Here is a 24553-nt window from a genome sequence, read left to right on the forward strand (position 1 = left end):
CACTTACAGCCCCCTGGCGTTCTGGGCTTTTTAAAATTGCCGCTTTGGCGCCTGCGCAGTAAAGCGCTGTGCACACGAGCCCGCTACTACACCCCCCTCCTTCCATTAGTATGGGAGCACGCTCAGCGCGCGTGCACGAGGACTGCCGGTCATCCAAGGGGGAGAGGATCACCTACGGAGCCGCGCGGGACCCCTAGACTATGTGGGACCCCTCTCTTACCTCTGTTGTTGCAGAGACAGCAGCGGAAGACGTGAGCCATGTGAAAAAAAAACAGGCTTCATTGAGCGTGTGTACCTGAAAGGCATGTAAGTATGCATCAGGCTGCTCTTACTCCCTCTAGTGGTGGAAACCAGGTAAGACATACAACTACTCTGTCAGGAACGGTGTTGTTGCTGGGGTCGCCTGCTGGTGTCACTGTTTCTTTTGCCATCAAAGGTTGCAGTTCTGGTGGTCACCAGCGGGTGTCCCCCAGCAAACAGACATTCTAATAATCCAGCTGCACCTGAAGTGGTATGGCTTGGAAGTATATAAGCCCGCCCTTCACTGAGGCTCATTGCTTCAGAATCCTTCCTGCTAGCCTTGTCCCTGCCTGACCTGTTGCCTGAGACCTGTTCCTGATTTGCTTCCTGTCCTGGACTCTGTTCCCTATACCTGTGACTTGTCCCCTGATTCCTGCCTTGGCTCCCCTTACTTCCGCTTCCTCCACCTGGCCTCCTGTTCCCCTTGTCTCTCATCCCTGCCTTGTTATATATGTGTTCCCTTTCCATGTATATAGTTAGTTAGTTAGTTTAGGGTTTTGGGGTTTGCTGTGTATTATTTGTGTTCTTGCTTGTTTATGGTTTGCTGTGTATTATTTGTGCTCTTGCTTGTTTATGGTTGCTGTGTATTATTTGTGTTCTTGCTTGTTTATGGTTTGCTGTGTTTGTTTGGTTTGCACGTGTGTCTTTTTCCTTAATAAATATTTATATCTTCACTTACCTTTCGAGCCTCATTCCTTAGTGCAGCCCATTGATCTGTTTACTTTGTGCTGGATGCCTGTGTTAGGCATCCCTTCCATGACAGAATTCTGAAGCCATACTAACAGATCGGCTGCACTTGGGAATAGGATCTGGACACTTGCTATTGCCAAGAAAAATGCATCTGGAAGATATCCTGTATCTTTCGCTTCTGGCAACAGATGACAGAGATTTTTGTCATCAGACATTAGGTGAATACACTAGAGAGCAACTGCTGGAATGTATCCGTATAGCCCATGTTTTTGTTGATCAGGGCAGTTTTCTGTTTGAGGATGTGCAGCCATTGATTCGGATCTGTACAGAGTTGGCCCTGTCTGATGTCCCTATTGGAGGTGATGACTATACACCCCCTTTTAGTGCAGCTCAGGTAGAGTCTTTGGTCTGGCTGTTGGAAGATGACTCAGCCTTTTTCTTTGAGCAGTACTCAGCTTGTCCTCAACAGGTGCTTGCAGCATGTATTGATTCAGTGCAGTCTCTGGTCAGACAAACCGTGTGCAAACCAGATTTTGTGCAACCATTATTACAGGCCTGGTCAAGCTTGTTGTACTCAGCTTCTGTCAGCTCCCAACCACCCATTTCTGTGTCCAGATACCAGCCTGCTGGGATATCTTCCTCTCTATTACCCCCAACAACCACAATTTCTGATCAATACACCCTGCTACCAATGAAGTACCAGTACCCTGTTTCCTCCTGCTGTACCTACCCAGCCTTTAACCCCTCTGCTACTTCTCAGCTGCCTTCATCAGTTCCATTGAATCTCCCCTCAAGATCTGCTCCCTCTGCTTTACCATCCTTCCACTCTTCGCTCTTACCAGCTGCATCCACTACCTACAGCCCTGTACCCACATACAAATCTTCAGTTGCTAAAACCAAAAAGAAACGGATGTTTTTCCCAACCCATACCATTCTGTCATCACCCACTTCTGCCTCCACGCCTGATGTTCCAATGCCTGCTGTTCAGCCTGTTGTGCCAGTGTCTCTGCCTGTTGTCCAGCCTGCTGCCCCGGCCTTCCAGCCTGCTGACGTCTTCCAGCCTGCTGACGTCTTCCAGCCTGCTGATGCCTTCCAGCCTGCTGCCCCGGCCTTCCAGCCTGACGCCTTCCAGCCTGCTGCCCCGGCCTTGCAGTCTGATGCCCCAGCCTTGCAGTCTGATGCCCCGGCCTTGCAGTCTGATGCCTTCCAGTCTGATGCCCCGGCCTTGCAGTCTGATGCCTTGCAGTCTGATGCCTTGCAGTCTGATGTCTTGCAGTCTGATGCCCCGGCCTTGCAGTCTGATGCCCCGGCCTTGCAGTCTGATGCCCCGGCCTTGCAGTCTGATGCCCCGGCCTTGCAGTCTGATGCCCCGGCCTTGCAGTCTGATGCCCCGGCCTTGCAGTCTGATGTCCCGGCCTTCCAGTCTGATGCCTTGCAGTCTGATGTCCCGGCCTTCCAGTCTGATGCCTTGCAGTCTGATGTCCCGGCCTTCCAGTCTGATGCCTTGCAGTCTGATGTCCCGGCCTTCCAGTCTGATGCCTTGCAGTCTGATGTCCCGGCCTTCCAGTCTGATGCCTTGCAGTCTGATGTCCCGGCCTTGTAGTCTGATGCCTTGCAGTCTGATGCCTTGCAGTCTGATGCCCCGGCCTTGCAGTCTGATGCCCCGGCCTTGCAGTCTGATGCCCCGGCCTTGCAGTCTGATGCCCCGACCTTGCAGTCTGATGTCCCGGCCTTGCAGTCTGATGTCCCGGCCTTCCAGTCTGATGCCTTGCAGTCTGATGTCCCGGCCTTCCAGTCTGATGCCTTGCAGTCTGATGTCCCGGCCTTCCAGTCTGATGCCTTGCAGTCTGATGTCCCGGCCTTCCAGTCCGATGCCTTGCAGTCTGATGTCCCGGCCTTCCAGTCCGATGCCTTGCAGTCTGATGTCCCGGCCTTCCAGTCCGATGCCTTGCAGTCTGATGTCCCGGCCTTCCAGTCCGATGCCTTGCAGTCTGATGTCCCGGCCTTCCAGTCCGATGCCTTGCAGTCTGATGTCCCGGCCTTCCAGTCCGATGCCTTGCAGTCTGATGTCCCGGCCTTCCAGTCCGATGCCTTGCAGTCTGATGTCCCGGCCTTCCAGTCCGATGCCTTGCAGTCTGATGTCCCGGCCTTCCAGTCTGATGCCTTTCAGTCTGATGTCCCGGCCTTCCAGTCTGATGCCTTGCAGTCTGATGTCCCGGCCTTCCAGTCTGATGCCTTGCAGTCTGATGTCCCGGCCTTCCAGTCTGATGCCTTGCAGTCTGATGTCCCGGCCTTCCAGTCTGATGCCTTGCAGTCTGATGTCCCGGCCTTCCAGTCTGATGCCTTGCAGTCTGATGTCCCGGCCTTCCAGTCTGATGCCTTGCAGTCTGATGTCCCGGCCTTCCAGTCTGATGCCTTGCAGTCTGATGTCCCGGCCTTGTAGTCTGATGCCTTGCAGTCTGATGCCTTGCAGTCTGATGCCCCGGCCTTGCAGTCTGATGCCCCGGCCTTGCAGTCTGATGCCCCGGCCTTGCAGTCTGATGCCCCGACCTTGCAGTCTGATGTCCCGGCCTTGCAGTCTGATGTCCCGGCCTTCCAGTCTGATGCCTTGCAGTCTGATGTCCCGGCCTTCCAGTCTGATGCCTTGCAGTCTGATGTCCCGGCCTTCCAGTCTGATGCCTTGCAGTCTGATGTCCCGGCCTTCCAGTCCGATGCCTTGCAGTCTGATGTCCCGGCCTTCCAGTCCGATGCCTTGCAGTCTGATGTCCCGGCCTTCCAGTCCGATGCCTTGCAGTCTGATGTCCCGGCCTTCCAGTCCGATGCCTTGCAGTCTGATGTCCCGGCCTTCCAGTCCGATGCCTTGCAGTCTGATGTCCCGGCCTTCCAGTCCGATGCCTTGCAGTCTGATGTCCCGGCCTTCCAGTCCGATGCCTTGCAGTCTGATGTCCCGGCCTTCCAGTCCGATGCCTTGCAGTCTGATGTCCCGGCCTTCCAGTCTGATGCCTTTCAGTCTGATGTCCCGGCCTTCCAGTCCGATGCCTTGCAGTCTGATGTCCCGGCCTTCCAGTCCGATGCCTTGCAGTCTGATGTCCCGGCCTTCCAGTCCGATGCCTTGCAGTCTGATGTCCCGGCCTTCCAGCCCGATGACCCGGAGCTCGCTGCCCAGCCTGATGACCCGGAGCTCGCTGCCCAGCCTGATGACCCGGAGCTCGCTGCCCAGCCTGATGACCCGGAGCTCGCTGCCAAGCCTTCTGCCCAGGCTGATGACCCAGTGTTTGCTGCCCAGCCTGGTGACCCGGTGCTTTCTGCCAAGCCTACTGCCCAGCCTGATGACCTGGAGCTTGCTGCCCCACCTGATGACCCGGTGCTTGCTGCCAAGTCTACTGCCCAGCCTGATGACCCGGTGTTTGCTGCCCAGCCTGATTACCCGGTGCTTGCTGCCAAGCCTACTGCCCAGCCTGATGACCCGATGCTTGCTGCCCAGCCTGATGACCCGATGCTTGCTGCCCAGCCTGATGACCCGGAGCTCGCTGCCAAGCCTTCTGCCCTGGCTGATGACCCAGTGTTTGCTGCCCAGCCTGGTGACCCAGTGCTTTCTGCCAAGCCTACTTCCCAGCCTGATGACCTGGAGCTTGCTGCCCCACCTGATGACCCGGTGCTTGCTGCCAAGTCTACTGCCCAGCCTGATGACCCGGTGTTTGCTGCCCAGCCTGATGACCCGGTGCTTGCTGCCAAGCCTACTGCCCAGCCTGATGACCCGATGCTTGCTGCCCAGCCTGATGACCTGGAGCCTGCTGCCCAGCCCGATGACCCGAAGCAAGTTGCCCAGCCTGTTTTTATTTCCAGATCTAAACTTCCAGACCCTGGTGGTGGGATACATGTTCCATTGTCGGACTTGGGTGGCATGCCTCCCAGTAGGTTAAGAGACTCTGGCCGGAGAGCGCAAAGAAGTCAGCAATCACAGGGGAGACTTTTCTGGACTTTTCCCCATTTACATGCACTGTCAGGTCAAGGGCAGAATGGAGTGTCCGGAGGCCACTCCTTAGGGGGGGGAACTGTCAGGAACGGTGTTGTTGCTGGGGTCGCCTGCTGGTGTCACTGTTTCTTCTGCCATCAAAGGTTGCAGTTCTGGTGGTCACCAGCGGGTGTCCCCCAGCAAACAGACATTCTAATAATCCAGCTGCACCTGAAGTGGTATGGCTTGGAAGTATATAAGCCCGCCCTTCACTGAGGCTCATTGCTTCAGAATCCTTCCTGCTAGCCTTGTCCCTGCCTGACCTGTTGCCTGAGACCTGTTCCTGATTTGCTTCCTGTCCTGGACTCTGTTCCCTATACCTGTGACTTGTCCCCTGATTCCTGCCTTGGCTCCCCTTACTTCCGCTTCCTCCACCTGGCCTCCTGTTCCCCTTGTCTCTCATCCCTGCCTTGTTATATATGTGTTCCCTTTCCATGTATATAGTTAGTTAGTTAGTTTAGGGTTTTGGGGTTTGCTGTGTATTATTTGTGTTCTTGCTTGTTTATGGTTTGCTGTGTATTATTTGTGCTCTTGCTTGTTTATGGTTGCTGTGTATTATTTGTGTTCTTGCTTGTTTATGGTTTGCTGTGTTTGTTTGGTTTGCACGTGTGTCTTTTTCCTTAATAAATATTTATATCTTCACTTACCTTTCAAGCCTCATTCCTTAGTGCAGCCCATTGATCTGTTTACTTTGTGCTGGATGCCTGTGTTAGGCATCCCTTCCATGACATACTCACATGAAGAAATCCACAATATATGATTTATATAGGATTAACCTCTCTTACCTGTCCCCGCCGCAGGAATTGCTGAAAACAGACAGATTCCAGCCTTCACCCATCACGGAGTGCAGAGTTGTGCCAACCTTCAGGATTTTTTGGGTTCCTTCTCAGAGGAACCTCTTACCTGGACCTTGTAAAAGACTCTGCCAGAAACTTTCGTGCCACTATGTAAATAGTACACCAAGTCTGGTTTTCCCAGAGCCCAATCTTCCAACAGGAGAAGACTTACAGGCAAAACCTAATTTCTTCGGATGACGAGGCCCGGGTACCATATCATCTTGGGAGTCAAATATCGGCCCGAGATATGGATCCGGTTATCATAGCCCTTAGACCCCCGCAGGGACCTGCACAGAACTTTCTTCATAGCACATGTTTTACGTGACCAACCACCTTAGACACTGGTGAAAAAACTGAGGTGCCTCCCATATGAGAGGGGTTATATAGGGGAGGAATTCTCCTTAATTGGGGGTTAACCAGTGTCCAATCACCAGAGGTGCCTATATAACCCCCTATGTAATGAAACTCCTGTGTCCCGTGATGTATGATCAAGAAATGACTTTGCTCTGGTATCTGACCCCATACAAATTGTCTCAATTTCAACCTCATACATCTGATCTCTGTTGGAGAGATTGTGGACAAGTACCACACTTTACCACACTTTATGAGCATGTGAACAGTTAGTGAAATTTTGGCTATCCATTTTTAGGGCCATATCAGAAATCATTGCTATCCCAGTGCAATTATCCCCTAGTCTAGCACTATTGAACTTAGGTATAGATGCTTTTCCCTACCATATCAGAGTGGTGTGACTAATATTTTTCTGGCCCAAAGACTAGTATTAATGAGACACTGGAAATCACAAATATTCTGATCTCAAGTTACAAGTGGCACATGTTTTGCTTGATGTTGACTTAAAAAAGAGAATTTAACTGTCTCTCTCTATTTTATTTACTCTGACACTCTACAGCCAAGTTAGTGGCCTATGTGACTCATATACCTTTGTTTTCATTTTCAGACATTATTCCTTTGTGTTTATTTTGGACTTTGTGATTCTACCTTGAAACTGTGTGTATGCCGTTAATGTGTACACCTTTTGTAACCTTGTATACATGTATGTTCTTATTCTTGAAAACAAAATAAACAGATATTGAACATAAAAAAATCCTTTTGAATGGCCCAACCCACTATCCTGATATGTTGTTATGACCTTTAAGAGGCTGCTGGTCATGGATAGCACTGAACATTACCAGTGTTGGTGTAGTGTACAGAGTAGACATGATTATGAACAGTAATTAATAAAATTAATAAATTATAAATGTGTAGCCAAGAATTGAGAACTGGAGGCAATAGTGAGGCCAAAGTTAAAATTTAAATATCAATTAGAGACAAGGCAGACAAATAAATACAGGTGGAGGATGAGGGCACACCTTGCATCCAAACACAGATTAACGATAATGGCATGTGATCTTGTTAAGAGTTTTCACCCATAGTGGTGCCCCTTTCATCAAACTACCCCATTTAAACTACACTTGGTTGTACCCAGGTCTTAAGGCTAAGGCCCCATTCACACTCTGCATAGTGAGAACTTGCTTTCCCCCTCGTAATTTTGTGTGATCATTTTTCATGTGACACATAGGGCAGCCTATTCACTTCAATACACTGCTCTGTGTGTGTTTGTCACCCAAAAGAAGCTCTTGCTCCTTTTTTTAGCTTCACATGATTTTTAAAGTCACATTTTACTACGATTGTAGAGGGATTCTGTTGTGTGACAATCGTAGAAAAATCACACCGTATTTTTGGTGCCATTTCCAATAAATAGCACACAAGCACACATTGCAAGTTTTGCACCGATTACCATGCAATTTGGGATCACAGGCAAAATTAATGGCAGAAGTAGAAGCAATCAAGTGTTCTTCCTTTTAGTTTCTGTTGTTAACCACAGTATATGTGGGCTAGCTATCCATTTTGGCAATGAAAATGTATTTAGATTGTTATAACTTGTAATAAAATGGTTAATAAAAAAATGTTTCTCTTGCTTTGGATAAAATGTGGAAGGGTTGGAACTCTTAAATGGTTTTATTGTTTGTCTCTGCTGTGGATATTCACTTGTACTATTGGATAGATTACCATTGTCTCCATTACAGAAAGTAAAGTGAACTCTAACATTTTTTTTTAGTTGTCACATACAGCAGTTGAGATCACATCATTCAATAGAAAAGCTGCCCTTGTTTGACAGCTAAAAAAGATGCTGAAAGGCCTGTGCTTATATAATTCAAAATGTAAAAAATACCATTATAGGTCCAGTTCACTCCTGGTTTGTTCACATTGTAGCCCTGATGAAGGGAGCATTCATCAAACACATTGACTACTTTTTTGGATTGTACCCCTGACTTTTAATGGACTAAAGTTGTATCTTGACCTCTTAGCAGTGGTGTGGCACTTCAATTAAAATTCTTGTTACATTACACTACAAGATAAAAAAAACATGACAGTTGTCTTAACCATTCTATACACTATGCAAAACTTAACAAATGCTTTGGATTTACATATACTGTATACTTTTGTTAGTTTCAGTTTAGAACAAATAAAAACTATTATGTTGTGTAGGCTTGATGTTATTTTCCTGAAGGGCATTGATTGCCTGTTTCAGCTCTGAAAGTAAAATACACTTGAAAGCAAGCACTGTTTTTAATCATCAGTTATCAATACACAAAAGGACAAAACAAGTTTCCCAATTAATATGAAGACTGGATAGACTTGACTGAATTTATATTGATCCATATTAGAGATGTGATTTTCTTCATCTGTGTATTTAGTTTATCAGTGCTTTGCAATGTATAGTGTGATGCTTATACTTTAAAGTAACCTGTCACTAGAAATTAGAAAATCTACCTTGGTTCAAATACAGGGGGAAGGGATTCATCAAACCCTACTTGAAATCTGTAAAACCTGAACTTGGAAGTTTATCCCATTGAAATTTATGGAGAGGGATCTTGGTACTAAATTCTAGCTATTTTCAAGGCTAATAGGCATGTTAATGTCAATAAAATGGCTCATAGAGCTGGACATTGCCATGGGGGTATTTAAAGGGGTTGTAAAAGTAAAAGTTCGCCCCCAACATCCTCTTCGCAGCTCACCCTGGCCGTTGATTGGCTAGAGTGGATGGATTGAAAGCAGCACAGCCATTGGCTCACGCTGCTGTCGATCACATCCAATGAGGTGGCTGCACAGTGGAGGTAAGTATAACATATTTGTTATAAAAAAAAAATGCCTTTAGTGATCCTTTAACAAAGAAAAAAAAAATTAAATACAAATAATGCATATAGTGGGGAGAAGATCCCTCTAATGTGACTTCAAGGTCAACCTAGGAAAAACACAAATACTTTCAATTACAGTACATGCTTGTTAGATGCCTTTAAGCTGCATGTGGTGTTTCAAAACAGTACAATTTTCATAGATGAAAATGTCAGCAACACTATACTCATCGTACGTCACATATTTTTGATGTGTCATTTTTTACTTTTACATTTAGATTAGTTTAAATAAAGTTTTTCTGTTTGATTTATCTAAACTTGATAAAAATGTTTTCTAAAGTAGTTTTCAATAAACAATAAATTGCAATATTTGAGGGACAATAGCCACAAATATTGTTCAGTGGCTGGACAGTATGTAAGCAGCACGGTTAGGCTGCAATATAAGGGCAAATACTACATTGACGTGTATTATTTGAGGGACAATTGCCACAAATATTATTGAATGCCAGAGCATCAGAATAAGTTGCAAGCATTGGGTGCAACTCAGGATTTCCCCTGTAGCAAGTAATTTGACAGCTGTAGAAACTATGTGTGACACCTTTACAGTACTGGAGCATATTTTAATGTGCAATGCAGGATTTACTCTGCAGCAAACATTAGAAGTTTGACAGTTGACTTTTAGCTGCAAAAACATTGTATGGTACATTTACAGTGCCAGAGCATTGGTATAGGACACAAACATTGAGGCACAGTGCTGGATAAACTCTGCAACAAACAATATGAATTTGTCAGCTGAGATCTAATTGTAGAAACATTGGGAGTTATTTATGAAAGGAAAATCCACTTTGCACTACAAGTGCAAACTACAAGTGCAAAGTACACTTGAAACTGCACTGAAAGTGCACTTGGAAGTGCAGTCGCTGTAAATCTAAGGGGTAGAGCTGAAATGAGGGGAAGCTCTGCTGATTTTATCATCCAATCATGTGCAAGCTAAAATGCTGTTTTTTATTTTCCTTGCATGTCCCCCTCAGATCTACAGTGACTGCACTTCCAAGTGCACTTTCAGTGCAATTTCAAATGCACTTTGCACTTGTAGTTTGTACTTGTAGTGCAAAGTAGATTTGCCTTTCGTAAATAACCCCCATTGTGTTGTATGCTTACAGTGCTGGAGCTATGGTATAGACATGGAGAAGTCTAATGCAGCGTACACACGACCAGACTTTTCGTCAGACTAGGTCCGACGGTCTTCCCAACAGACTTTCGGCAGAGTTCTGATGGACCTTCGGAAAGGAACGGACTTGCCCACACATGAATGGACTAAGTCCGTTCATTTTGAACTTGATGACGTAAGACGGGACTAAAAAAGGAAGTTCAATAGCCAGTAGCCAATAGCTTCCCTTGCGTCGTATTTGAACGGTTTTCTCAATTTTATATATAATGTCCATATGTCCATCATGGACCTATAATGTTCCCCAATCGGCTTGGTCCTTCCTTAAGATCCCCATACATCAACAAAAAGGGATCTCTCTTTTCTATAATCTTCTTCAACAAAAAAGCGTGTTTACAAAGACTATCCCTTTAATTAGATGGGAAGAAGACTTAAGATACATCTATACAGTTGACCAATGGGAAAATGTTTGTAACACCACATATATAGCCACATGCTGCTCTACATTATGGGAAGTATCCATTAAATTGACTCAACGCTGGTATCTTATTCCTGAGAAAATATCTAAATTCAACGGCACATTTGACGACAAATGTTGGAGATTGCGCGGAAAAAAAGGTGATATGTTACATACATTTTGAACATGCCCTAAACTTGGGAAGTATTGGGAACAAATCTTTCAAGTTATGTCTGAAATTACCAAAACAGTCATTCCTCCAAATCCCTCACTGGCTCTATTATCCATTGATCTTGATCGATATCCTATCCAGTTTAGAAATGTGTTTACACATATTTTGCTGTCAACCAGGATCAGTATAACGAGGAACTGGAAAAATCCTGATCCTCCTTCCATAAAAGAAGTGATAGAATCGACTCAAACTCATTACATTTATGAATCAATTCTAGCTCTTCGGCCTCACAAAAAAGAACATACTCATAAAATATGGCAGCCATGGTTAAAATGGGCTAGTCCCCAAAACATTGCACGAGTTCTTTGTTCCTAGATAACTTGAATTAAAAAATTACTTACCCCGCTCTAATATGTTAATCTTTGTTTTGTATCTATTAAATGACAGGTTACTATTACTGTCCTGAGCACAGTTTAGCACCCATAGGGGTGTTCGGGAATATATTTAGGTTCATCATCTTTGAATTACTTGAACTGGCAGTATATAAATATATGAAGATAATATTTATATTACTTTTGTGTATTGTCTCCACAATGGCTGTATTAATAACCTCCTGATCGTTATCTTTATTATCCCTATTATAATTGAGATAATTAATATGGTTTTCTTTATATTATATTTTTTATTATTTTTGGATACTATTATCTATGTATCTAAATACTGTAACTGATCTGTTATTTAGTCATAATTTCTGTCATTTGTCTTGATAAAAATTTAAACTTTAATAAAAACTATTGATTAAAAAAAAAAAGTTAAGTTTGTAGCAACAACACAGGGATTTGTAATCAGTGATAATCCAAAACTTATGAATTCTAATTAAATTGAGGTAGTCCACACTGTCATGGGACATGTACATACTGTAACAAAATGTTCTGTTGTGCTTAAGGCTATTTTAGACAGCATACTTGTTGCAGGGAAAGCCAGAAGCTCTAGTGTACTGTGTACAAGCTCAGGCCAGTAGTCCAGCCTGGGTACTCAATGGTCCATTGAGTCCTCACTTCTAAAAGTTTCAGTATCAGCTTTGGACACAATTTAGTCAGCAATCATGGGGTTCAGGTCCTGTCTTTGAGTGCTTCCTGCAACTGGACCTTTGCCACCGTGGTTAAAAAAACTCTTAAAAGTCACTACCACTGCTTCTCCTTTCAGGATCATTGGATTGAAAGCATTAAAATCGCATTAAAAACGCTGCGCTATCAAAGGTATAAGCATAAAGCCTTTGAACTGGTAAAAATATATCCTCTACACTGTGGTAATAATAATTTACAAAATATATGATGAAAAATATATTTAAAAAAGTGCTTAACCAGTTCCCGACCAGCACACGCCAATGTACGTCGGCAGAATAACACGGGCAGGCATATTGGCGTACACGTACGTCCAATCTTTAATGCTGCCCTGCCATCGCGAGCACGCTGCCGGCGCCACGCTCGCGTGCTGGTTGGGACCCCCGTGAATCCGGTCGCGGATCCCGTGGACTCGTTCACCGCGGGCATACCTGCGATCGTCTCACGGGGCGGCTGAACGGAGAGATGCCGTTGTAAACAGCATCTCCCCGTTCTGCCTAGCAACAAGTGACGCTGATCTCTGCTCCATGTGATTGGAGCAGAGATCAGTGTTCACTAATTGAAAGCCCAGCCCCCAACAATTAGTAAAACACCCCTAGGGACACTTAACCCCTACACTTCCACCCAACGGTTAACCCCTTCACTGCCATTGTCATTTACACAGGAATCACTGCATTTGTATAGCAATGATTGCTGTATAAATGACAATGGTCCCAAAAATGTGTCAAAATTGTCCGATGTGTCCACCATAATGTTGCAGTTACAATAAAAATCGATGATCGCCACCATTACTAGTAAAAAAAAAATATTAATAAAAATGCCATAAAACTATCCCCTATTTTGTAAACGCTATAACTTTTGCGCAAACCAATCAATACTCGCTTATTGTGATTTTTTACCAAAAATATGTAGAAGAATACGTATCGGCCTAAACTGAGGGAAACATTTTTTTTATATATTTTTAGGGGATATTTATTATAATAAAAAGTAAAAAATAATGAGTTTTTTTCAAAATTGTCACTCTATTTTTGTTTATAGCGCAAAAAATAAAAACCGCAGGACTGATCAAATACCACCAAAAAAAAGCTCTATTTGTGGGAAAAAAGGACGTCAATTTTGTTTGGGAGCCGCTTCTCATGACCGCGTAATTGTCAGTTAAATCGACGCGGTGCCGGATCGCAAAAAGTGGTCTGGTCTTTGGCCAGCAAAATGGTCCAGGGCTGAAGTGGTTAAAAGTCAAATAATAAAGTGACAATGTGAATTCATATAGTGATGAAAGATATTAAAGCAAATAAGTCCTTGGAAATCTAAATAGATCCAAATAACAGAATTATAAAAAAAAGTGCTTACGTGCACTGTGCAAAGTTAAAATTGATCCAATTTACAGGTGCTCCACACTCCATGGGATTCAGTATGCTGTGAAAGTGATATGATAACCAGATGCTGTGTTCTCACTCAGGTGCTCCCCCCATGTAATGAAGACTCACCATAGCGTGTGTGACCTTGCTGTTAAGCTTGGTCAATACATGCTCTAGAACCACTACAGGGTTCAACAGTGCGTCCGGGATCCTGGATCAATCGCCAATGTGCCTCAGTAAATCCATGAAAAAAGGATCTTATAGTGTAGTATGCTTATGCAATTTATTGAAACAAAAATAAACAGGTCTCACACAGGGTACTCACAATATGCAGGCGCTTAGTGTGCCATTCTACATCAAGCAAAAAACGAATGGATGAAACCAGCCGGTAACAGGATGGTATGCTGATCGTTCCAGCACAGCTTAGCTGATCTGCTAAGTGTGCCGTCCTGTCCCCTTCCCCTACATGTATCGATACAAGGCAATTTTGTATCCTCCTCAGGGGATGATCCGTTACTGGTCGGTTTTAACTCTATAAATGATAATTATGCTGTTACATGAATACATTTCCATAAAGTGCAATAAAAAAAATCTCTAAATGGTGCTGTTACTTTTATAAATAATATCAGTAAAGTGCAAAATAATGTTTTGTTACAAATGTCATTCAAATACTAAAATGTGCTTCAATAAAGTGTTGGGATAATTTCAGTAAAAAAAATATTACATACAGTGAAGCGCTAAGATCCCAGTCACTAAATTCTAAATGTGCCGTCCCCGCCCACATACGTTACTTCCGTCACTAGGACTTAATTGTCCTTTGTCGGACGTGACGTAATTTTTTCCCATGTGGCGTTGTGTTTATTTTCCCTCGTCTCTTCCGGTGGTGAGACTTTGCCGTCCCATACCAGAAGTGACGCTAGTCTTAGAATGATTGTTTATGTTTTAGGCCTTTTCCCGGAAGTGTTGTCACTTCCGCGCTGTACCACCTGCATTCCACGCCGTGTTGGCGGGTGGAGCGCGGGCGGAAGCAAACTGCCATGCGGTTCGTTTGCGCTCCACACCTCGCTATTGGGGGGAGTGCACGTGTCTGTGATACTTCCATGTTTGTCTCTCGTTGGTCCCCTGAGGTTTTGTTTGTCACCTGATGTGTTGAGTCCATTTTTGGTAAAACCGGTCCATGCTGGACTCCCTCCTCAGATATGATTGGTTGGCTATTGCCTTTTTTTGATTGGTGAGAAATTTTGCGGGCATCTGTGGTGGTTTGTTATATAGATTTTTACTAGATACTGGCGACCAATGACGGGGCATGACATAGGTGATTGTGTGGCTGCCTCTCTTTCATTGGCCATTGTGCTCATTGACCATTCAGGAAGTGATGCCATTGGTGTATGCAGCCAGCATATGTGTATTTAAATTGAGGAATATCGGGGCGCTGTTTGTTCCCCCGGTAGAAGTCCAACTTGGACGAAACGCGTAGGCACGCTTCTTATTCTCTCATATTGCTTTTTAGAACTACTGTATGTGATCACTATTTTTATTTTATTTCATTTTTATTATTCCTTGTTGCTGAAATTTTGTCTAGTTGCTGGTATTTTTTGGAAATAAAAACGCCACAATATACTTTTTGATCTACACTAGTGGGAGAATGCTTTTTTATGTTTTTCATGACATTTGCTCCGTGAATGCACTGACCACTCTGAGAAACATATCTAAATTGAACCTCTTTGGTACCCCATATCTGGGCGTTGGATTTCCCAGATGATATACGTCGATCGATGCGGACGGAGGATCCCGTATGACCTGCTCTCCAAGTGATTTTTGTTCCATGCTTGTTAGATCTGGTGTCGCTGACATACAGGTCCACCAACTCTGGTAAGAGTGTTTAAGCATATTTACCTGTCTGGATGTTACTATCCTTTGAAGTACAGTTGGCTGTTGGCTTCCCCTGCTTGCAATTGACCTCGGATTTACGGTGGCCTTATTATCCTTCTAGATGGACTTCTAGTGGACTCATTTTGAATATATCACTGATTTATTTCATATTTTTAGCACTAAATTTTTTCCTTTTCACTAAATTCTAAACACTATCAAAATAAAATAGATGTGTACAGCAGTGGTGGCCCGTCCATAGGGGGCACCCGGGTGCTGCCCCCCCCCCCCCCCCCCACTGTAGTCAGAAATAAATAATTTTTAAAACGGCCCCTTTAAGTAAATTAATTAAAAAAATGTCCTTTAACTAAGTGCACTGTGTTTGGGCTCTGGACACAGTGCACATGTAAAGAGCCACATCAATGCAATCATGAGATTGCAGACGTGTCGCTCCATTGGTGGGGTTTGGAGCTGCGCTGTGGCGCAAACAATCGTGCCCAGCAGCATCCGTCCGGTGCCTGGCTGGGTGCTTTGTCCTCAGTGTGAGAACAAAGTCACTTCTGGCGGCCTACAAAAAGATGGCCGCCGTGAGGACTAATCCCCTGTGTTCAATGGAGAGAGGAGGCCACACCCCTCTCCACTGAACACATGGAGAAAAACAGGAACTAGCACAGATGCGGCTTGAAGGACTTCTGTGATTCCGGGGACACAGACAACACACAAAAAGGTGGAATTATTGGGGCAGGATTATGGAGGACCCTGCTGCTCTGCTGGGGACACAGGTGTAAGGAGGGGCTCTGCAGGGGACACAGATGTAAGGAAGGGCTCCGCTACGGACACAGATGTAAGGAGGGACTACGCTGGGGACAAAGATGTATGGATGGGCTCTGCTGGGGACACAGATGTAAGGACGGACTCTGCTGGGGACACAGATGTAAGGAGGGGCTCTGCTGGGGACACAGATGTAAGGAGGGGCTCCGCTGGGGACACAGATGTAAGGACAGAATCCGCTGGGGTCACAGATGTATGGAGGGGCTCCGCAGGGGACACAGATGTAAGGAGGGGCTCCACTGGGTAAACAGATGTAAGGAGGGGCTCTGCTGGGGAAACAGAAGTAAGGATGGACTCCGCTAGGGACACAGATGTATGGAGGGGCTCTGCTGGGGACACAGATGTAAGGAGCGGCTCTGCTGGGGACACAGATGTAAGGAGCGGCTCTGCTGGGGACACAGATGTAAGGAGGGGCACTTCTAACGGGGACACAGATGTAAGGAGGGACTCTGCTAATAGTGACACAGATGTAAGGAGAGACTCCACAGATGTGGACACAGATGGAAGGAGGGACTTCACTGAAGGGGACACAGATGTAAGGATGGACTGCGCTGGGGCACTTGATGTAAGGAGGGACTCTGCTGAGGGCACCTGATGTAAGGAGGGAATCTGCTGGGGGCACCTGATGTATGGACGGACTCCGCTGGGGGCACCTGATGTAAGGACTGGCTTCACTGGGGACACCTGATGGCATCTGGTGGCAGGCAACGTGGCAAGTGCAGGGCTCCCACTGATTTTGCATTATGGTGAGTTGAATGATTTCATTTTATATTACAATGTAACAATAGAAATATTGTGCTTCTATCATTCTGAAACCATAACAACCATGGTGGCGGGATAATTGAAGTGTTAACACCAGGTGTTTGGAGTATCTTTATCTGCTGATTGTTAAACTTTATAGAATACACATATTTCTATTGTTGTGTAGGAGCTAGGCCTGCTGTCCCTCCCTCTTTCCCTCCCTCTCCTCCATCCCTCGTTCATCTCAGATGCTAACCACACCACCTTAGAGCCACACCCACTATTTCACTAACACTACGTTCATGTTCACCAAGTGGGAGGGGTCAAAAAGGAAGGGCGGGGTCTGGCGACCCCCATCCCAAAACTTCACCAGCTACCACTGGTGTACAGTATATATATATATATATATATATATATATATATATATATATATATATATATATATATATATACCTTTTAAGATATGATAAATCAGTGAGTAGATCAAACCTCAATACTTCTACAATGTACAATGAATCATGGAAAACATTAAATAAAGAATAGCATAATCAATATTTCACAGTGATATTAACCACTACAATACAGGGCACTTTCACCCCCTTCCTTCCCAGCCCAATTTTCAGCTTTCAGCGCTCTAGCGCTTTCAGTGACAATTGTGCGGTCATGCTACACTGTACCCAAATGAAATTGTTATCATTTTGTTCGCACAAATAGAGCTTTATTTTGGTGTTATTTATTCACGACTCCGTTTTTTTTTTTTTTGCGATATAAGCGCAAAAATAGCGGAAATTTGGAAAAAAAACTATATTTTCTTTTTTCTATTTGAAAAGAAATCCAATAAAATCAAATTTTGTCATAAATTTAAGCCAAAATGTATTCTGCTACATGTTTTTGGTAAAAAAAATTCCGTTAAGTGTATAATAATTGGTTTGTGTGATCACGGACATATGTACGCAAATGATCATGTACATATGTGTGCAGGTGATCACGTACATATGTGTGCAGATAATCATTGGGACATGTGATTTTAGTGGGACATATGTGGGGGACATGTTTTTATTATTAGGGACATGTGTTTTTATTATTTGGGGACATGTATGTTTTGGGGACATGTGTGTTTTGGGGACATATGTGGGGACTGTGTTTGTACTGTGTGGTGTGTTGTGTGTTTACACTACACTGATGATCAGTGAGTAAAAAGCTGTAAAAAGCAGCCCATACTCACTGATCATCAGCCGGCTGCAGCATTCTGCTCTCCTCTCCTCAGCGGTGACTTCCGTGTGAGGAGAGGAGAGCCGATTGCCTAGCAACCGGCTGTTTGTTTACATCACATGACGGCCGTGATTGGACACGGCCGTCATGTGATCAGGAGGGCCAATCACAGAGCCCTCCTGCCGATCTGAGATGTGCCGTGTCCGGGTGACACGAGCACATCGGGATCGCGCCGCTGCGCGAGCGCGCGCGCGCGCGATCCCGCTACTCCTGAAGGACGTTCCTGAACGGCCTGTCAGGAGTAGACGGCTCCCACCCGGCCGTATATATGCATTGGCCGGGTGGGAAGTGGTTAAATATATTCATTCAAAAGTCAATATAAAGAGCAATAGCGATAGAGGGAAATATAAATAAATACATTTAAAAAAGCCCATAAATAAACAAATAAAATGCAGAGAACACTCATTGAGTGTTCTCTGTATTACGGGACCCGACAATAGCCGCAAGTGATTTTAAAAGACTTTTTTTCCTGCACAAATGACACTTTGTGCAGGGACAGTTCTAAGCACCAGAAACATGCGCCCCTTCACAGGCATACTATAGATACCCCCCAGCTACGAAATTTAAAGGAATATTACACTTTTATTGTTTCACTTTAATCATTATTAAAATCACTGCTCCTGAAAAAACGGACGTTTTTAAAACTTTTTTTTGCATTGATCTATGTCCCCTGGGGCAGGACCCGGGTCCCCAAACACTTTTTAGTACAGTAACCTGCATATTACCCTTTAAAATGAGCACTTTAGATTGTGAACGTTCGAGTCCCATAGACTTTAATAGGGTTCTAAAGTTCACACGAAGTTTAGGTCTGTTCACAGGTTCTGGTGCGAACCGAACAGGGGGGTGTTCGGCTCATCCCTACTGCTCACCTAAATTGTTCGACCTCCACTGATAAAAGGAGGCCAACTGCACTTTATTTACACTGTACAAATATAACTCCTCTCCAACTCCTCTCTTTCCTCACAGGCTCCCAATGGCAAGATAATGTGTGGGAAGCAGAAAGACACTAAGGCCGCGTACACACGCGGGGACTGTTCGCCCAACTTTGTCCGCTGAACAGTGTTTCGGCAGACAGTCCGCCCGTGTGTGGGCTTTCAGCGGACAGTTTCAGCGAACAGTCTGCTGAACAAAGTTTTTCGGAAATTCCGAAAAACTGTCCGCTGAAACTTGGTTTCAGCGAACAGTCCCCTCCGCGCATACTCAAAAAAAATTTAAAGGGCGGAAGCGCTCGGTCTTGTAAAACTAGTGTTCGTATTGAAGCTAGCATATTCGTCATGCTGCTAATTTTGTGGTTTTTTAATATAGCCCGTTCTTTCCTTCTTCGTAATGCAAGAAAAGTGAAGTAGCTTTGCTGCTTATATTCACACAGAGTTATACTACATGTTTTTATTCATCCTCATCCTATGATTAATCTTCCAATTATAGAAAAAATATATTCCAAATTTAAAAAAAAACAAACAAACAAAAAAAACTAGGAAAAAAAAAAGAAAAAATATATATATAAATATATTTAATAAAATATAAATATATATATTTATTTCAGAAAAAAAAATAGAATTTATCTATTACTATATATTTTTGGAACTACTATTGTCATTTTATTTTTTATTTTTTTATTTTTTTTTTGGTGGGGGGTTTGAAACAAGATGGACTTGTATTTTTTTGGGCCAAGCAGGACTATGCAAGTAGAGATAGATAGATAGATAGATAGATAGATAGATAGATAGATAGATAGATAGATAGATAGATAGATAGATAGATAGATAGATAGATAGATAGATACCCAAACCAGCATTTTAGCTTACACATGATTGCATGTTCAAAATCAGCAGAGCTTCCCCTCATTTCAAATGTTAAGCCTCACATTTACAGCGACTGCACTTCCAAGTGCACTTGCAGTGCTTTAAAAATTGCACTTGAAGTTAGCATATTAACATGAACGTGTGTTTTGTAAATAACCCCCAGAGTCTTTTGACATGCATCTGCCTACTCACAAATAAACTTTGTTTTTTAAGCCAAAATTATACAAAAATATTGAAAAAAAAAAAAAAAAAAAAAAAACATACAAGATTTTTTGGAAATAATAAATTTTTATTTTCCCTCAGAACCAAAAAAAAACAAGAGGGAGGCAACACTGGAGACAATTTTGACGTTTGTGAAGCCTTTTGTCCCCCAGGCACACATCAAGTGAGTGGACACCAAAATTCCGAACCTGCGTAGCATGTACATAGGGAGCACAACCAGGTCCTAGAATCCCAAAGACCAGGAACAGCAGCAGATGAGATCTATGTCCCCAGACTGTGGTACTACAACAGCCTGCGTCTTCTTTCAGAGCAGACTGAAGCCAGGCAGTCACCTGCGACTCTTCCGTCTAGCCTTCCCTCCACGCGTCGCTGGAGGCTGTGCCTCTGGTGGTGGAGTTGTGGTAGGAGGAGGAGGAGGAGGAGGAGGAGGAGCAGTAGGGTCTGAGTTGTAAATCTTGGTGGTGGGTGTGAGCTCACCCTTCAGACCCCGTTGTATGGCATCAAAAAAGATTGCCTCACACAAGTTTCTTTGTGGCTTGTCCATTTCTTGGAGCTTGCTAGCCAGATAAGTGGCATAGGCCTCCTCCGGATTGGGGGGTTTGGACAAAATCTGTGTGGCTTGCCGTATCAGCACCAAGGACTCCTCCTCTGTACGGCCCATCCTCCTGGGCCTTTTGCTGGCTAGGCGGAGGGGAGGGACCTGGCTTTCAGTCCGGCTCCTGCTGGGCCCAGCTAGCTCTTGTGTGTGGCTGGTCCCGGCCTCCTCCTCCATACCACTGGTCCCGGCCTCCTCCTGGGTGAGCTCATCCTGTGTAAAAAAACAAAACAATCACTAACTAAAATATGTCTATATTTAGAAATCAGCAATCACTAACAATTTTACAGTTCTCACTTGCAAATACATTTGTCTTGAAATACAAAAGGCTACCATTTTGACACCATCATTTTTCCATCAGTTCACCAAGATTTGAGCCACATTTGTGTAAACTACTGTATCCTTCTATCTAATTAAATTTGTGATGAAATCCTAGATTTGGAAGCAATTCAAACATTGAACTTTACATCATTAATATTTGAGCAATCCAAACTTTAGAAACTAAAATATACCTGGCTCCAGCTGGGCGCATCAACTTCGTCCAGCAAGGAAGGGTCTGGATCTTCCAGGGATGGCTCACCTGAGGCGGAGGGAAGGGTGGAGGGACGGGTAGACGGAAGAGTCGAAAGTGACGGCCTGGCTTCTGACGTGTCATCCAGAAAACGCAGCCTGTCATAATACCACAGCCTAGGTACATAGACCTGACCTGCTGCTGATCCTGATGTTTGGGACTCTAGGATCTTTCTTTGCTCCCGCCTATACACGCTACGCAGGTTCTTAATTTTGTTGTTCACAAAGTCAATGTCTGCCTGGGGGACTCGGGTTTTCACAAACGCCAAAACTGTCTCCAGTGTCTTCTTCCGGGCAGCACGGATTGGATATTGGGGGTGTTTTGTATCCCACAGATTGCTGTGCGACTCCACTAAATCAAGAAAGGTTGAAAGGAAGGCCTCCTCCTTAAAGGGATCTGCAGTATACTTTTGCATTTTCTGAAAAAAAAAAAAAAAAAACAACCAAAAAAAAAAAAAAAAAAGTCAGACCAAATGCACACTATATTGTGACAATGTAGGCGAGACACACACTACTACACACGCTAACCCACACACACACTACCCCCCCCCCCACACACACACACACACACACACACACACACAGTACCCCCCCCCCCCCCCCACACACACACACACACACACTACCCCTCCCACATACACACTACCCCTCCCACACACACAAACACTCCCCCCCACACACACACACTCTACACACACTACTGCCCCATACACACACACACACACACTACCCCTCCCACACACACACACACACACACACACACTCTACACACACTACTGCCACACACACACACACACACACACACACACACTCTACACACACTACTGCCCCCCACACACACACACACACACACACACACACACACTCTACACACACTACTGCCCCACACACACACACACACACACACACACACACTAGCCCCACCCCCTATACACCCACCCCCACACTACCACACAAAACACCAAGCCCACTCAACCACCAACCCACATAGAAATCAATTAAACATCAATAAGAATAAAATTCAATATGCATATCCCTAACGCAGGCTTTAAATCAACCGAAAATAAAATGATAACTATCTTACCGTCGCGTGTAGCACTCGCTGCTCCCGTTCGGACAAGCGCACGGCCTCGCGGTAACGCTTTATATACGGCGCATGCGCTCGGGCTCCGCCTGCGTCGCCCGCCCCTGACGTTCCTTGCGACCGTGTTTCCCCGCCCCTTTTACCCTCCTTCCGCTGTGGGTGTATGAGAGTAGAAAATGGCGGATGCAAGTTCAATTAGCAGCGTGAGCAGCGCGGAGGAAAGCCATGGGCCCCATGCTTCAGGACCAAGGAGGAGATATAAGGCCACCAATATGGCCTTCGAAGAGATGGTGGAGATGGTGGCTATCCTTAAAAGGGAGGATTATGATGGGGAACATGGCCCTTACCCAAAGCCTAATGTCCGGAAAAGCGCCATCTTGGACGAGGTAGTCACAGCCTTGGAGACAAAATTTGGGGTACGAAGAGGAAAGGACCAGCTGCGGAAACGATGGTCGGACATCAAGTCCAGGGAGCCGGACCAATATTACCGCATCAAAAAGGTCCTGAAAAAAAGTGAGTAAACTCCGCGTTTCTCGTGACTGTCGGACATAATCGTTTGATTTGATCGTAATCGTTCGTGTGGATAGTGTATGTAAATCTGGCGGATTTGATCGTAGGCGTTCGTGTAGATAGTGTACGTAAATCTGGCGGATTTGATCGTAGGCGTTCGTGTGGATAGTGTATGTAAATCTGGCGGATTTGATCGTGGGCGTTCGTGTAGATAGTGTATGTAAAACTTGCGGATTTGAGCGTAATCGTTCGTGTAGATAGTGACTGTAGATCTGGCGGATTTTATATTAATCGTTCGTGTAGGTAGTTTATGAAAATATGGCGCATATGGTTGTTCGTATATGTGGGCGTAAATAGCATGAATTTGTGTATGGTGTAAATTTATCTGGTGTTGGATTAGATTTTAATTAATTATTATTTTTTTTGTATTGTTCATGATAAACTGAATTGTCACGCTCAGTTTATAGGATATACATTTTTACTAAAGTTTCATAAATTTATTCAGTGCAATGTAGACTCAATTAAAAAAATGAGATAGATAGATAGATAAAATGCTGGTTCAACATCTGGACTAGGAAATTTTTATAAGTGTAGTTTGGGCCTTCATAGAACATTTTTGACATAATCACACACAGGTACTCCAGGCGTTGATTCGAGTGTGTCCGTCTGTGAAACTTGGACAAAAGATATACAGTATCACAGTTTGGTTAAAGGCTAGGTTCACATTGCTGCAATGTACGAGATCAAATGTGATTTGCACCGCACTGCAGTGCAAATCACATGTGATCTCTGTGTGATGCGATTTCAGCCATACATATAGTATGGCTGAATTTGCATTGCATCCGGCCCAAACTTGTACATGGCCCTTTTTTTAGTCCACAGCCGAATCGGATCACATGGGTGTTCACACCATGTGGTCCGATTCCTGTCCGAGTTTAAAGATTGCACTGTGAAATGAGAACTAATTTGGAGGTGTCAATAAAACTTTACAATGATACTCCCAGCAGGTCACATAGGGCAGTGCGAACTGCACATGCGATGCGTGAAACCACAGTAGATTTGCAGCGTTCACACATCGCAGCAGTCTGAACACAGCCTAACTAAAAAAAAAAGTCATTTTAAGGATGTATTAAACTAGGATCTTGTAATAACCAGCTAATAATTTTACACCACTTCAAACCAATGTTTCATATTCAAATTTCTGAACTCAAATATCACTATGCTTAAAAGTATTTTTTATTTTTTATTTTTTTCATTCTCATAGGGAAACAAAGACTCAGACAAGAGGCGGAGCAGCAGAGGACCCCCCGACCTCGCCAGCCTGATTGGGCAATTAGCCCCAGCCCCAGCCCCGTGTCGGTGATGGAGCCATCCAGCCCCGCATCAGTATTGGAGCTGCCCAGCCCAGTGTCCTCGAGGGAGCAGCCAAGCTCGGTATCCTCCGCTGGACCAAGCTCCGTAGCTCCACTGGATGAGCCCAGACCAGGGCTAGATGTGGAGGAGGAAGAGCAGGTGGAGTTACACACCCCACAAAGTGAAAGTGAGTGTCTGACAACCCAGCTTAAGGTAAACAATTAATGGCTGTATATTTTAACCAATTTTTTATCTACACATGTTTTTAGGTGATGATCTGGTTGTGGTTGGAGAAGCCGCGGAGCCATTTTCAGCGGACAGTGCCCAGAGGCTAATTGGTGACATCATGGCCTGGAATGGGCAGATTGACCGGATGGAGAACCAGAT

Source organism: Lithobates pipiens, unplaced genomic scaffold, assembly GCF_037356315.1.
Source record: "Lithobates pipiens isolate NorthernLeopardFrog02 unplaced genomic scaffold, aLitPip1_a1.2 Scaffold_13, whole genome shotgun sequence".
Taxonomy (NCBI): domain Eukaryota; kingdom Metazoa; phylum Chordata; class Amphibia; order Anura; family Ranidae; genus Lithobates; species Lithobates pipiens.